Source organism: Orcinus orca, chromosome 11, assembly GCF_937001465.1.
Source record: "Orcinus orca chromosome 11, mOrcOrc1.1, whole genome shotgun sequence".
NCBI lineage: Eukaryota > Metazoa > Chordata > Mammalia > Artiodactyla > Delphinidae > Orcinus > Orcinus orca.
This window is the reverse complement of record NC_064569.1, coordinates 63,696,603-63,712,367: the sequence shown is the minus strand read 5'-3', so window position 1 is coordinate 63,712,367 and position 15,765 is coordinate 63,696,603. Positions and strand designations below refer to the sequence as shown.

The 15,765-nt window shown below is 34.8% G+C and overlaps 1 protein-coding gene across 3 annotated transcripts in view; it reads right to left on the bottom strand.

Moving 5' to 3' along the window:
• The window catches only part of SYT1 (synaptotagmin 1), a 540,189-nt gene that overhangs the window by 358,565 nt on the left and 165,859 nt on the right, over positions 1-15,765 (bottom strand). For all 3 annotated transcript variants that reach the window (XM_033431327.2, XM_004271581.3, XM_033431328.2), the window contains one exon: positions 185-243. The gene's annotated coding sequence lies outside the window, so the exon portion shown is untranslated. The remainder of the gene's footprint in view (positions 1-184; positions 244-15,765) is intronic.

The following is a 15,765-nucleotide window of genomic DNA, read 5'->3' as shown; positions in this document are numbered from 1 at the left end:
AGAGGATTATAGGATAAATGATTTTCAGTTTGCTCCAGTAAATTGAAATTGAGTTTTAGAAGGCTCCATTCACTTAGTATGTTAGTTTCTTATCTTAGAAAATAGAAAGGTGAATATTTCTATAAAAGAAATTTGTAAGGTCATAGAAGCTCTAGTATAATCATTGTCTCATTAAAGTACTTACTGTTCTTTAGGAATTCTCGGGTATTTTGTTCTTTGTTTTCTTTCTTGGTATTTTTTTTCCTAAAAGGAAACAATATGCGCAATGGTTAGGTGAGTACACATAGTTCAGAATCATTTCATATTGTCATGAATTATAACTGATTCATTTTATTATTTAATATTTCTACTTAAACATCTTACACTATATACATCCAAATACAATACAATATCATATATATACTTAGTAGATATAGTATAAGATAGATAGATAGGGATTTTAAAGTTGAAGATTTAGAGATCAAGGTTCTGTGCATAGTTTATACACTGATTTTGTGGAAGTTCATTATGCTCCCTACATTATAGTTTTTCCATTTGAAAACTGAAATACTACTAAGTTAGGCAGACACTGTTAGAGAATATTGCATTATTTTATTCATTAAAAAGGAATCAATTATTAGTCAATTAAATGCCTGTTGCTATATTGAACACTTCAATATATTCTATCTATTTGCCTATTTTCGGAGCCAAATCAAGGTTCGGATACAACCTAAAACTATTCTAGTGTGTGTGTTTATGTGTGTAAGTATATACACATACATCTATACACATATATACTATATATATAATATATGCACACATATATATAAAATCCCATCAGGGATAAAGAGAAAAATAATCTCACATCATCGCAGAAAGCAGTACAACTTTCAGTTTAGAGAATAAGAAAATTAAATCCTTCCCAAGAGTCAATATCAGGAACTGCTTTAATGTTATAAAGATATCAAGAATTTCTGATTTGGTTTGATAAGTTAGCAACTCACAAATGAACAATTTCACAGTGCTAGAAACAAGTACCTTTTTATTATAAGTTCTCATTAGTTTTGGTCATCAAAAAATTTAAGTGGAATGAAAATCAAGAAGGAATGAAATATTTAAAAATAGGTTGATAATAGGCACGTTACTCTGTTTAAAGAGTTCTCAGTGTCTATTTTCAACAAAAGTACAAAAATATTATAATGACAGCAGCTCTGGTGATTGGCTTACATAGGTACTCAGTGGAAAAGATGTGAAGTGACAGCTGTATTTCCAAAGCTGCATTTACTGCATCTGTTCAATGGTTAAGACTCCAAGGTCTCCTTTCATTTTAGTCCTGCTTGAAACTCAACTGTTTTCTAGCAAAATCCACTAGAAAGAGCAATGTAAAAATGCACCTTAGATTTACCTGCCTGCCTCTTAAAATCAATTTAGATAAGAGCCACAATCAATTTTAGATAAGATTTCCATACATGGTTTCTGCTTACTGGCACTTTTCTTATTAAAACAAAAGCTACAACAGAATTCTATGGATGTACATATTAAGGTAACAGAGTGGCATAAAGCTCTTTATATGAAATACAGGGACAAAACTCTGTTAGAAAAAATGAAGGCTTTCTACTAAAAAACTAACAGAATACTTGACATTATACATATTGCATGTTACTACTAACCAAGGGGCAGGCTTCCCAAAGGGATGCAATGAAAGGATTAAACAGTTTTTGTGACTTATGAGCCATCTGCAGGGATTTGGTTTCATTTTGGTTTTGCATGCATATCTATCACAAGGATGAATGGGCAAGCCTGTTCTACTGTAGGGAACAGACAATTATTTTATTTTTAATCTACGTGCTGAATATGGATGTGCATAGTATTTTTCTGGTAGCTCATTTGTCTCTTGCATGTATAAACATCTCTCTCTCTTTTAGAGGGAAAACGTGAAAATAACACGGGATGACTCTGCACCTCCCGTCAACCATCTGGTTTTTCAGTAGTGTAATTGCTACCAGTAGGTCTGACTCAGTTTCCTGGTACTTGGTACTTTTGCCTGTTTTTACAATACTTAAAAAAAAAACAAAATGAATCTGTTTAGGTAGGTACGTTCATATAGTTTTCACAAAACATGATATGTATTCATAGTCAGTAAAACCGATGGCTCTTTCATGTTCTTTTTATCTAGTTTTAGAAGCAAGCCTGACATGGAGAAAAAAGAAAATTGTCTGAGATTTAGGTATCACTATTGCTCAACAGTGGCTAGAAATTGCTGTGGAAACCTTGTAGCCCTAATCATAATTCTATTTACAGAACTAAGCAAAACACTGCATGCTTTAGGCATCATAAATACTACAGATCAGTGTTCCTTGTTTTTTTTGGGGGGGGGAGGGAACTACTTGTATTCATTTTAATGCTAGACATTTAAAAATGCACAGCTTTTTTAAAAAAGGGGACTTAGATTAAAAAATGACAAATAACTAATATTTACATCCAAACTTTAAAAAATATCTCCAGTATTTTATTTTGATGGAAGCATTGATTTTTACTAAGCATTCACTAACACATCATTGAGCTAAATATTTATTTAGGGTTGGATTTAAAGTCTGCACTGTGAATCTGTGTGCAACACGGCTACTTGTAAACATTACCCCTTGACTGGAATGGCAACAGAATCTCTATTCCAAGTTTTAAATTTCAAAACTGCAAAATGTTGCTTAACTTAGAGTTCTCTTTACTGTCTCCTACTGAAATGCCAAAACTTGTCGTCACAACAGGGTTTCAAAGTTGTTGTGCCATTTCCGGCACAGATAACATTATTCCTAAGGGATTTTGTTAGACAGCTTTTGGCTTAAATTCCTATTCTTGGAACAGTAGTCAGCAAGCAGAAATTACTTTAAAAAGAGACACTATCCAGGTCATTAGTGACTGAATGCAAGCTTTTAAACAAAAAAGTAAAGCACAGCATGACAATTAAATGGCTTACATGATTCTAGATTAGATCCTGGACCAATGGGAAAAAACAATTAGCCGTTAAGAACATTATTGTGACAGTGGATGAAATTTGAATGTGGACTATGCATTAGATAATGGTATTACATCAACGATAAATTGCCTGTGTTTGATTCTTGTTCTGTGTAATGTAAGAGAATGTCCTGTACTCAGGAAATACACTGATATATATGCTGAAGTATTTAGGATAAGTCACACCATGTTTCCAACTTATTCTCAAATGGTTTATGAACTGCGTATATACACACACATATGTAACATATATAATATGAAGAATATATATGTATATATATGTATATCATTTTTTATGAGACAGAAAGAGAAACTGATATATAGGATAAAATGTAAACAGTTGGTTAATCAAGGTAAAGGGAATATGAGATCTTCCTGTCCTATTCTTGTAATGCTTTATGAGAGTTTGAAATAGCAAAACAAACATGACCAAAAAAGAGAATCTAAAACTATCTTTAAAAAAAATTAAATAAATACAAAATGCCATTTTTCAGTATCTCTACAAAACATTACACTGAACTGTGGCTATTCTTATTTTGATCATTAAGCACAAGATGGTTTTATTCTGTCTATAGCTACAAAAGATAAGACAATGACATTTATCTGGGTAACTATTAGAGAATATTAGGTGGTAAAAGAAAAATATTCCATCAAGTAATAGAGTAAACAAACAAATGTTCTGTAACTAAATGCAATCACTGTAGTTGCTGGTAGGAACAGTAAACAAGGCAATAACACAGAATATGGACTTTCCTTCAAAGGAAGGTAGAAGGCCAAAAGATTGTACCTCATATTAGAGGAAAGAACATTTTCTATGTTTTGTGTCTAACCATTCACAGTCACTTAAGAGGCTTAAGTCTAACAAGCCTGTCCTCATTACAATAGAAGCAAATATTTACCAACAAAGAATGAAATGGGTGGGTGGGGGGAAGGATGAAGGGTTTGCTTATTTTTTTGATGTGACACTTTATTATACAAGTCAAAACATACTATAAAACAGCTGTTGGCAGGCAGTTATAACAAATCACATACTGGGTTCAACCATGTTTAACATTTTCATTATACTCAAAATAATTATTTTAGAATGGAGGCCTGATAATGAGGCAGAATGGCACTGAGCCAGGAGAGAGCCAGTTTGTACCTTGAAAAGGAGGATGGGAATTAATTAAATGAAAAGCTTGGGAAAGTTAATTGGGACTGAGTGAAGATAAAGACACTATCAATACATGAAGAAATAAAACAATTTTTAAAAAAGGTATAGCAGGAAGCCACAGTGAGCACAGCAAAGGGAGAAGAAACCCAAAGAAACATGAGCCACAGGACCAGAATTATGCCTAGGGGAGCCTCTGTTGGCCGTCAGCTCCTAGAATTGTTCCTATCACACAAATAAATGTTTGTTGAATGAATAATATTGAATATTGATAAAAGTAAAATTAAGTGTCATATAATCCTAGTCTGCCTCTGTCTTATCTAGTGTATGACTTAAGGCAAATCCCTTAATCTATTTTAACCTCAATGTCATCAGCCATGAGAGTGTGGAAAAAGGTGATTCTCTAATGTGCCTTCCATTTCTAAATATTTCTGTATGTGGTTCTGTTTATTAAAATGGGTAACTGTGAACCTTTTTGTAGAAGAGAATAGCCAGATATGAGTTTTAAATGAAGACAAATGGAGGGTGGAAAAGAAAAGATGAATAAAAGAGCAATGCATTGATTCAAGTAATGGGAAATAAATCCCATCGAAAGAGACTTTAATATAGAAGAGAGAATGCAAAATGTGCTTTATGGCTTTGGCATGTGTGAAGTGACATTTACATATACTACTGATAGAAGCATGCAGATGTAGAAATCTTTATCTTTTTATTATTATTGTGACACTACACACTCTCTGCTTCCACATCTAGAGTTCCCAAGTGAATAGAAATGGAAAGTGTTCAAAAGAAGCCACGAAATGGCAGGAGTTCATAGAAATATTCTGTTACTACATGGTCATAGAATTGTTACTGTCCATCTTAGAGAAGAAAAAGCTGAAGAAAGTCTTAAGATCTATATTTAATTCCATGAAGAGCTATTTAATTCAAGACCCACAAGGCACAGTTGCAGATACCTCCATGATGCCTTTGATGATCAACACTGGCTTCCTACTCTTTACAATAGCCAAGACATGGAAACAACCTAAGTGTCCAGCAACAGATGAATGGATAAAGAAGATGTGATAGATAGATATATATACACACATACACACACACACACACACACACAATGGAATACTGCTCAGCCATAAAAAAGAATGAAATAATGCAGCAACATGGATGGACCTAGAGGTGATCATACTAAGTGAAGTAAGACAGAGAAAGACAAATACCATATGACATCATTTATATGTGGAATGTGAAATATGATACAAATGAACCTATCTATGAAAAAGACACAGACTCACAGACATAAAGAACAGATTTGTGGTTGCCAAGGGGGAGGGTGGTAAGGGAGGGATGGATTGGGAGTTTGGGATTAACAAATGCAAACTATTATATTTATGTATAACTGAATCACTTTACTGTATAGCAGAAACTAACACAACATTGTAAATCATCTATACTTCAATAAAACAAATTGAAAAAAAAACCCACTAGCTTCCTCATGTTTCTTTCCTACAAGCTTGTGGAGCACTTACATTCAATAACACATAACTTAGCCCTTACTTATATATGATCTCATTACTTTCCCCAGTCCCATCTATGCTGATTTTGAATTGACTACTAGAGGAGGCATGTGCTATGCATTTGTGTTTCCCTACAATAAGGTGGTACTTAAAATGAGTCAATGCATGGTAAACACTCATCTGTTGATGGAGATGGGCAGAGTATATTTTGAGCTCAGAAAATGTACTCGAATACTGATTGGCAGATACCAAAAAATGACTTCTTGGCCATTAACCATGGTTGGTGATCCTGGGACTTCTGTGGATCCCCTACCTTGCTTTCTTATCAGCACCTATCCTTCCTGGCATTTTTGGGAAGAAAGGCCAAGGACCTATTATAGGGGGATGAAAGGTATACTGTTCTTTAACTAGAAAGACCTAGTCAAATAGCCTGAAAGGCACCTCAATCTATGACTTGAAATTAGTTTGCCAATTCAGTCTAATCTATTGGAGAGGTGAGAGGGGCCACTTTCCCAGCTTTGTCAGAAGAGAGCAGGATGTTCCTTATGGTTGTATGTTCAAAACAAGACCACTGATGGTGATACCACTATAAGAAAGATGGAGGGTTGTTGATGGCAGAATTAGCGTCTCTGTGGGCAGCCAGGGGTACAAAAGAGGAAGAAGGCACAAGGGAAAGAGAACACAAACGAACTGGACTATTTTCAGAGGGTTTTGATTTCTCTACAGATTCTGGTGCTGCAACAATTAGAGACTGTGGAGAATATTTACATAACATAGATGCTGACATAATTGCTGGAAAAGGAGAAGCCAACCAAATATCTTTACAAAGGGCTCCAAGGTAGCTATAAAAACCACACCTGTCCTAATAAGACATGATGAAGTGACAAGCAATGAAAATAAGTTGACTCAACTTTCCCAATTTTTTGAGGTTGGGTAGGGGGAGTGGGGCATCAATTCTGTATACAGATTTAAGACTGAAGGAGAGAAAATGACATTTAAACCTGGATTTGCTGCAAATTCAAGCCCAACAAAGTTCAGTGACCAAATAAGTGTGATGTTGGGATATGGCATGAAATCTTTACAGGTCTATGCTGATTGGCTCAAATTCTGTTGTGTTTTGAGTTTAGTTCATCACCATGGGAAAGTACCAAGCTGGAAGTTCAGGGCCAGCTGTGACAAAACCATAGCCTAGAAGAAGTGGTCTTCAGTCACTTCTATTCACTCGGGGAAAAATTGTAGAGGTAAAATAGAAAATTAGTGATTTCTCACATTAAACTAGTTCTCAAGACATTGTCTTATTTTTCTCTTTCTTACTGGTACATTAAAAAAAAATCAACACAAATTTGCTTATAGTATCCTGGGCCTTTATATTCACATGAAAACTGCCCTCTTCAAAGATTCACTGTCGGGGTTTACATGCTTATTTTTGGAGAAGCAGCATGATTTAAAAAAGTAAGTATAACTGCTATTTAATTAGTTGCACTCAGCAAACTGCATATATTTATCACATTCATCTTCACAAGGACATGGTGAAGTAGGTGTTAAATCTCTGCATAAGAGCAAACTCAGGTCACAACTTCTTTGGAATTAGTAAATGGTAGAGCCAGTATCTACATTCAGCTCTCTATCTGAATCCCATTTTTCCTTTGCAACAAAGTCTCTGTAGTGTTGGAATGGACTTTGAGAAGGTAAAAAGCCTATTTTCTAGACATTCCTCTTCTACTTATTCAGTGTGTATCACCTGAAGCAATTCACATGCTTTCTGCATCTTAATTGCTTCATCTGTAAGATGGGGTAACACAATACCTACCCTGAGGAAAAAGACTAAATTACTTGATTTATTGAGGTATCTTTGGTTTCTAAAAGTAATTGAATATATCTAATCTCTGAAGCGTAAAAAGCCTTAAAAGTAGAAGTCTTTTCAAGGAATGTTCAACATGTAACCTTTGTAAAATTCATTACTACTCCTGGAACTTTTACCTGAATTGCATTATTCCTACATTAAACAAAAGATTTCTAAATCAACATAATAGTTTCATCTACATATGAGGATTTACTATTGTGGGACTACCTTCAAGGATATATTTATGAGACGCATAAAACATTTGTCCTACAAACATCTACACAGTTCACATCGAATTAGGCAGGAAGTAAAAGTTGCATGCTCATGGATGTCTAGAGATACATTTTCTAACTAGAGTCAACCAAATTTGAGTGAATACCTAAGTTAAGAGCTACATACCGGGGGGATGGCTAAAAGACGTTATGTGATGACCCCAAAGCACAAAGGTTTGTGTTAACTCAAACGGCCAAACTCTCAACTCTTTAAATGGACAATGCTTATTTAATTCTAAGAGGTTTAGAAATTAAAAAAAAAACAAAAAAAACAAAAAGCAAACAAACAAAAAAACCAAAACCAAAAAACTTTACTTGGAGAAAACACATTTTAAAAACTAGTTCTTAGAATTAGATGTGTGGGTATTGGAAATGGTAAGCATTTCAAAGAATAGAATGGGATCTCCACTCTGAAAGTGAATGCACATGAAGTCAGTTTCAGAACACCAGACTCGAGATCCCCCATCAGTGGATGAAAACAAATTGATGAATAGAAAAGACCAAAGGGGAGAAGAAATGAAATAAGACACTTGCTATAAGAACAAACCACTTAATTCTGATAAAATTATTTTTCTCAAAATAACCATAAATGCAATCCTATAAAATTCTGAATTAATGATTTACTCAGAGAACTCAAAGATGTTTTCAAAACCTAAATATACTTGAGAGAAATGAAGAATGTCCAACAAGTTACATGGGGAATGTATAGTTAAATCACACTAAATTTTTCACTAGAGAAAGCAGTTGAGTGATCTAGCATTAGAAATTTGGGGGAGAGTTCAATAAAATTTTACTTAAAAATTTGACACTATTTTACTTGGGTTTGAAAAAAGACTTTCATTTCACCCATGAAATGATATAATGAATGGAATAACAACAGGTCCAGTGAGGCAATAACATGGGTGAGCTGGTTTCCCAGCTTCTATTCTTTGATCCTTTAGGGGTCTAATGTGGATGGCGACTAATTTTCACTGACAAAAGGAATACGATCAAGATTAATTCCTTAGAACTAATTCCTTAGAACAGGGAAATTCCCTTGGAGGCAGGATTCTAGGCAGGGATTATAAGGGCCTGAGTTTTGGGCCCACTGATAGAAAACTCAACTGAAGAGAACAACCTTCAATTTAAAATAAAAATTCTTTTGGATTTACATATTATAGCAGGTGAACTTTTACTGTGTTTCTCAGTGGTGTTCTGGTTTTTGCCATAGAATTCCCTAGCATTGTAATTTCCTCTTTATAGTTTAAGGTCATGTCATTTTTGAAAAGAAACTGATTTTATTATCATCACTTCCATCTCTTTGATATAGGGGAGACTCAGAAACTAATCATGTAATCATTCACTTTAACAGACTTCAATGAAGTCTATGAAGTATCATCTACCACATGTGGATTTCTAATTTTACTAACAATCATAACATGGACTAAAATGTCAACATAATGAAATCATTTAAATGCTAATTATATTAAGAATAGTAAACTTGGTTGGCGGAGGTTGATGGGAAGCACAGACCTTCTCCGATTTGAATACAAATCACAGTCTTACTGTCCATGTACTGGAGGTGGCCCCAAGTCAAGTCACAGTTCCATCTCTCTAATCAGGCAAATCTCAACAAATGTCCTTGTGTTTCTGTAGTACCATTCCAGGAGTTGTGTGGAACAAAATGAAGTAGAAGAAAAGGTCTCTGTCCAATAGAATGCCAATTCATATCTGTATCATAGCACTTAGTACATCATGTTAAAGTTTTTGAGGTTGTTTAACTCCATGACAATGTACTTGGAAGCACCTAGTACATTGCCTGGCATATATGAGGTTCTAAATAAATGTCTGTTGAACTAAACAATTGAAGAACCCAATCAGTCTCCCTTCTCTATGCAGTACCCTCTCACTAAAAATCTAGTTTGCCAATTTGATGGTGCGGTTGTATCATATACTCCAGACATTTCAAGTGCAGAATATTGTAACTTATTCTATACTATTCCACACCACATTCTCTCTCTCCCAGGTAGAAAACTACTCCTCTCAAACCTTATTCTCTTGCCCATTATCTGTGTACTTGTTCACTTTTCTTTTAGGTTCTACAAGAAAAAGCCAGGTTAGTTCTGTGATGTGTCTAATATGAAAGTTACATGATAGGGAACTAACATGGATCATCACCTTAACAAGGGGTGAGAGGTGACTGTCTTGGTGAATTAGGGACATTCAAGCCTAAAATATAAAATTCTGCATTTATTTGATTAGCTATAACATGGTCCTAAGAGGCCGTTTCTATGTTGGATTGTCTTCATGCTCCTTTATTGAAAAGAAGCAAATGCCAAGAAAAGAAGTCAACATAGAAGACCCAATCAACACATCGGGCACAGTGTACCACAACCTCAAATTTAATATTATTTAAAATTGATGATCAGAAGTATTTGCAGGAGGTATATAATAAAATTTACAAGCTCTCTAGGTCAGGAAAACGTTCTTAGCGACTTTTTTTTTTTTTTTGCGGTACGCGGGCCTCTCCCGTTGTGGAGCACAGGCTCCGGACGCACAGGATCAGCGACCATGGCTCACGGGCCCAGCCGCCCCGCGGCATGTGGGATCCTCCCGGACCGGGGCACGAACCCGTGTCCCCTGCATCGGCAGGTGGACTTGCAACCACTGCGCCACCAGGGAAGCCCCTTAGTGACTTTTAAAATAGACTCTTAACATGGGAGGAATCAAATAATTGTGCCATTCATAGTTAAATTCATTGCAAATGATACTATTTTGAGATTATTTTAATTCATCTCTCTTTTATCAAGGATTTATTCAGTAGGTGTCATTTATGTAAATCAATCCTTAAAATTGGATGAGCATTTATTCTGTTATTAAATACAAATATTTTATTCTTTCTGGAATAAAGAAAATATAAATAAAGATACATACATATATGTATGTATGTGTATATACATGAGCAATAGCTCCAAAAGTCTAGATGGTGATCATGGGAGGTGAGTGCAGACTGGCGATAAGAACTGAAGCAACAATACTGGAGACATGATACACATCTGAAGGAAACTGAACCTGTTTCACCTAAAACAAGTCATTATTTAAGGACAATGTAGGTGTACTTCTGAGCTGACACTATCACTTTACCCCTCCATTTAATTTAAACATAAGACTGTTTAAACAACTATTCTTATTTCTTTCATTCTGTGAGAGCCTCACCAAGGCAAATGATGCAATTCCTTCATGATATATTTTCATTTAATGGATTTTGCTGATGGAATACTTTGGGCAAGGCACCTGCCCAACACTGTTCTGAATACAAAAACGAGAAATCCCAAGAAATTTCTATCCAAAAGGTAGGGTGGGGGAGGGAGCGTTGAACCCACTCATAACTCTTACCTGAAGCAGACTATAATGAGTTCTCTTTGTATGTAAACTAAAATCCAAAGGAGTAGCAAAAGCCCTAACGGCTTAGGGTACATGGAAGAGCTATTCTTTGTTTGAGTTTTGATAGGGAAAAGCGTCTCAGAGGGACCAGTTATGGAGAAGCAAAGCGATGGAGGAGGAAAAGCACTAGGCATCTTTGTTTTCTAGACAGTAGGCTGGTCGGGCAGGAGAACCAGGTGTATGCAAGGACAGAGAAATAAGGCTGGAAAAGTAGGTTGGATCATATTGTAGACAATCTTAGAATGAGATTACAGAAGGCAACAAGAAGCCAATGCAGGTTTCTCAGAAGATCAATGTAGCAAAGCAACTGGGTAGTAGTCTTCTGATTAGGTAATGCTTTATTTCACTTTGTGCTATAAAAATATTGGAGTAAAATATAACAAAGTATTGTTAGGCAGTCTTGAAAGTGTATTATAAAGTGTGCAAAGTTTTTGTTTCTTCCATGAAAGTGTTCTTAACACTGAAATTCATGACACATGGAAGAGAAAGACATTACCTGATTTAACAAAATGTCCTATCATTTGTTCTATGTGGCATAGACAATCTGTACCCAGGAGGGTAAAAGAAAACTACACGTAGACAGTGAAGCAAGCTTGATACAAAAATTAAGCACGGGCTTCCCTGGTGGCACAGTGGTTGAGAGTCCGCCTGCCGATGCAGGGGACACGGGTTCATGCCCCGGTCCAGAAATATCCCACATGCCGCGGAGCAGCTAGGCCCGTGAGCCATGGCTGCTGCGCCTGTGCGTCGGGAGCCTGTGCTCCGCAACGGGAGAGGCCACAACAGTGAGAGGCCCGCGTACCGCAAAAAAAAAAAAAAAAAAAAAAAAAAAAAAAAAAAAAAAAAAATTAAGCACAATGGCACTTAAATGTATTAGAATTTATACTATGCAGGTTAGAAACATTGCAACATTCAGTTAAGGTTATTCTTCTACACATGGTTGAGTAAAGAAGAGCATTATCTTTACTTGCAAAATGTTACCATAGGAATTCTTAAAGAAACATTTATTACAGTTATAATTAATTAACTTACAATTACCAAGTAACCTCCTCTGTTCACACTTAGCACATCTATATAAATAAAACTTCATTTAAGGTTCATTAGCTAGAGAAAAGCAATGAATGTATGGAAAATATTTTAGTTTCATTGATTTCACAAGTGATGTTACATTAATCACCATGTCAGAAGTCACAAGTATTTCTGAATCTGGATGGTAGGAAGAGAGCAGCATATATGTTTGGTTTCATAGTCGTTTTTATTTACTTCCCTTTCTCTTGCTCAATTTTGAGAAGCATTCAAAAAGTACATTTGCTCCCGACCTAAAACTTTCCAGAACCAACTTTAATCATTTAATTTTTTTTTACTAGTACACTAGCACAGTATGTAGATTTCCAAAAAAAAAAAAAAAAAGAAAAAACAATTTGCACTGTTGATGTTGATGTATGGAGTAATTTTCTCAGACTCTTTCAATGCAATCTACAAACGCATTAACAAAGACTATAAAACAAAACCAATCTGCACTACCCATAACACACAGGGTGAGATATTGAAAAGTTTGAAAGCATAATTGATATCTGCATTAGTAGAAATTACCTAGGAAGGAGAAAGTATCCTACTACCATGCAGGACTTCCAAAGCCAAATATATCTTGTACAGCTTCCTGAATAAGAAATGTTCCAACCTCTGAATACAGGAAAAAAAATATTTGTGTGATGGTGGTTAACGTAAAGAGCCCTTTGAAATAATGCTCTTAGAAAATCTATTACTGTTATTATTCCACAATGACTGGCAGGAACCCCACATGCATTTTCTATTTCTTATTCCCATTTAAACTACTCTGTTGCTCTGGAGACAAAGTCAGCAGTAAAGTGTAGTTTTTACTTAAGGAAAAGCACAAAATCTTCACTGAATTATCCAATGATCATGCTCTATCCATATTAGTTTAGCTCTGTCTATATTAGTTTATTTATCTGTTTTTGGATTTTGAACATCTAAAGCATTAGGCTGGCCAGGAACATGTATTATATTACATAATTTACACTTAAAGTTTCAGAAGGACAACAATAATGTGAGAAGATTATGTTGAAAAGTGTATTTTTCTGTTGGAGTAAAGAAATATCTGCTAAGGGCTGACTGGATGATAGATCACAAATAACTCCACAGAAAGGAAATTTGAAGTGGCTTGCCAACCAACAGTGCATTATTTTGCTGAAGTTTTCTAACACATTTTTCATGGAGACATCTTTGAGATGATTAAAATAACATGTATTTCTATAATATTACTTGACGAAGCAAGCAGTAATCTCGTCCTATGGATTTGGTGATATTCAATATTCCTCTTTTGCTCTTTTATCCTGATCAAATACAGAGATCTTTATCAATTCATACTATACCTATACAAAGAAATGGGCAAACTCAAATAAATATAGCCTGGGAAGGTATAAGGAGATCTCACCATCCACAGACAGGCAATCTGACCATTAAAACTCGGCCAGTAGTTGATGCAAATCCCATAGCTAAATTGGTCTCTATTTATTTAAAGCAATTACAAAATAATAAAGGTATGTTATGCCATACCCTTATATTAATTGTTACAAATAGAATTTATCTTAAAGCTTCTTTTTTATGCTTTTAAATAACAATTCTTTTGTTACAGTTAAAATAACTAGAGCATATTATGTTTTAGTCTGCCTACTTCTTGGGAAAAAAGGAATTCATTTTTTCGGATACTTTGGGTATGGTATTATTTAATCATAAATTGGCTTCAAGTGTGTGCGGTTGTCACTTGCCTAAATCTTTTGGTTTTCAACTTGCTTTCTACATTGATTAAGCATGGGTTTGATACATATATAAGTATAAATATATATATATAAAATACATAATATTGAGAACACCTCCAATATGACAGGCACTGTTGAGAGAGGTGAATATAGCACACAAGATCCTTATCCTCATGGAATCAATAAGAAAGTGAATCACTATAACTCCAGGTAGTAATAATGGCTATGAAGAAAAATATAGGTAGGCAAGACTTAAAAGAATCAAGCAGAAAGCAGGCTGGAGAGGTTATTTTAGGTACAGTGGTTCCAGAAAGCCACTTTGGAAAGATATTTGAACAGAGACTAAAGTGAGGACGACAGCTGTGTGGGCAGCCAGGTAAGAACCTTCTGGGTGGAGAGAATTGGAAGCACCATGTCTGAGGCAGGGAAAGTTGGTTGTGCTCAAGAAAGAGCAAAACAACAAGAACTTAAGTTCCCTTAATGCAGCAGAGTAAAGTATTTTCCAAATAGTTTTCCAAATTATGTGGAGAATTTCAAGGCATCTACTAAAGGGTGTAAAAGGAACACATCAGCGTTCAGTGCTGTGTGGGTTTTCAAGCAGCTTTAAATACATTCTAATAGCTGAAAACAAATAATCAGGCAAATAAACTAAGTGATTCCAATAAAATAAAGGCACAGTGCTTTTTAAATTTAATAATGGCCTGTTGTTTTTTCCTAACTGCAGAATGGCATTTTCTTTATCAGGAAAGAACACGTTAAAAGGATGAGAATGGGCAATTTTTTTTCAGTGATCAATATACAAATGCACTGAACACTCACAGAATGAAACTATCTCTGAGTGTTCATCTTCCTCATTTCTATAACCGGGACACTAAAGTCTCCTTGATCGGGAAACAATAATAACTGCGTACTTGAAATATGTTTATGGAACAGACATAATTCCTATTCTGAATGGGTTAAAAACTTTCTTCTTTCTTGAAAGTGTTCAAATAGAAGCATAAATGCTGTAGCCAATCTGTTAACTTAGAAGAGCAAGCAATTTTACATGCTTGAATAGTAATATTTCCTTAAGAAAAGAGTAACTAAAATAAAGCATGCATAAAATTAACAAATCAAGATTTTAAATACAATTCTTCACTATAATATTATTATGCCACAGCATTTATATTTCAAGGGTCTTTTTTAATATCTATTTTCAGTAGCTGACATCTAGCACTGAGGAGGAAGATTCATTTTGAAGCAATTGCACACTCATATGTAGACATAAGCTACTTCTCTTTAGCAATATCACAATACAATTTCCAACAATGTACATATGCATCAATATTACCAACCTTCTCAAAAGGTCACTTACACAGGTACAGTGTTTGGCATTTAAAAAAAGAAGGAAAAAGATCTAGAATCAGATAGTCTTTATCACTTTCTACTGCTTAATAGCTCTTCTACACACAAATGTATATAAACATATATGTGTATACATTGCATGCGTGTCAGAATAAAACAGCCTGTATATACATGTATATTATATATATGCATAAAAACACATAGATGCACCAATATACACTTATTTCATATGCATGTTGTATATATATGTGTACATGCATGTGTCTATGTCAATGTGTATTGTGTATATATACACACATACACATATGATCAAGAAATCAAATTACATTTTTTATTTTACAGTGTAAAATAATACACAAAGTATACTTCAGGTTTTTCACTCTAGATTTGAGTCTAGAAGGACAATCCCAAAGCAAGCCATTAAACTTAGTTACTAATGATTGTAAAAATG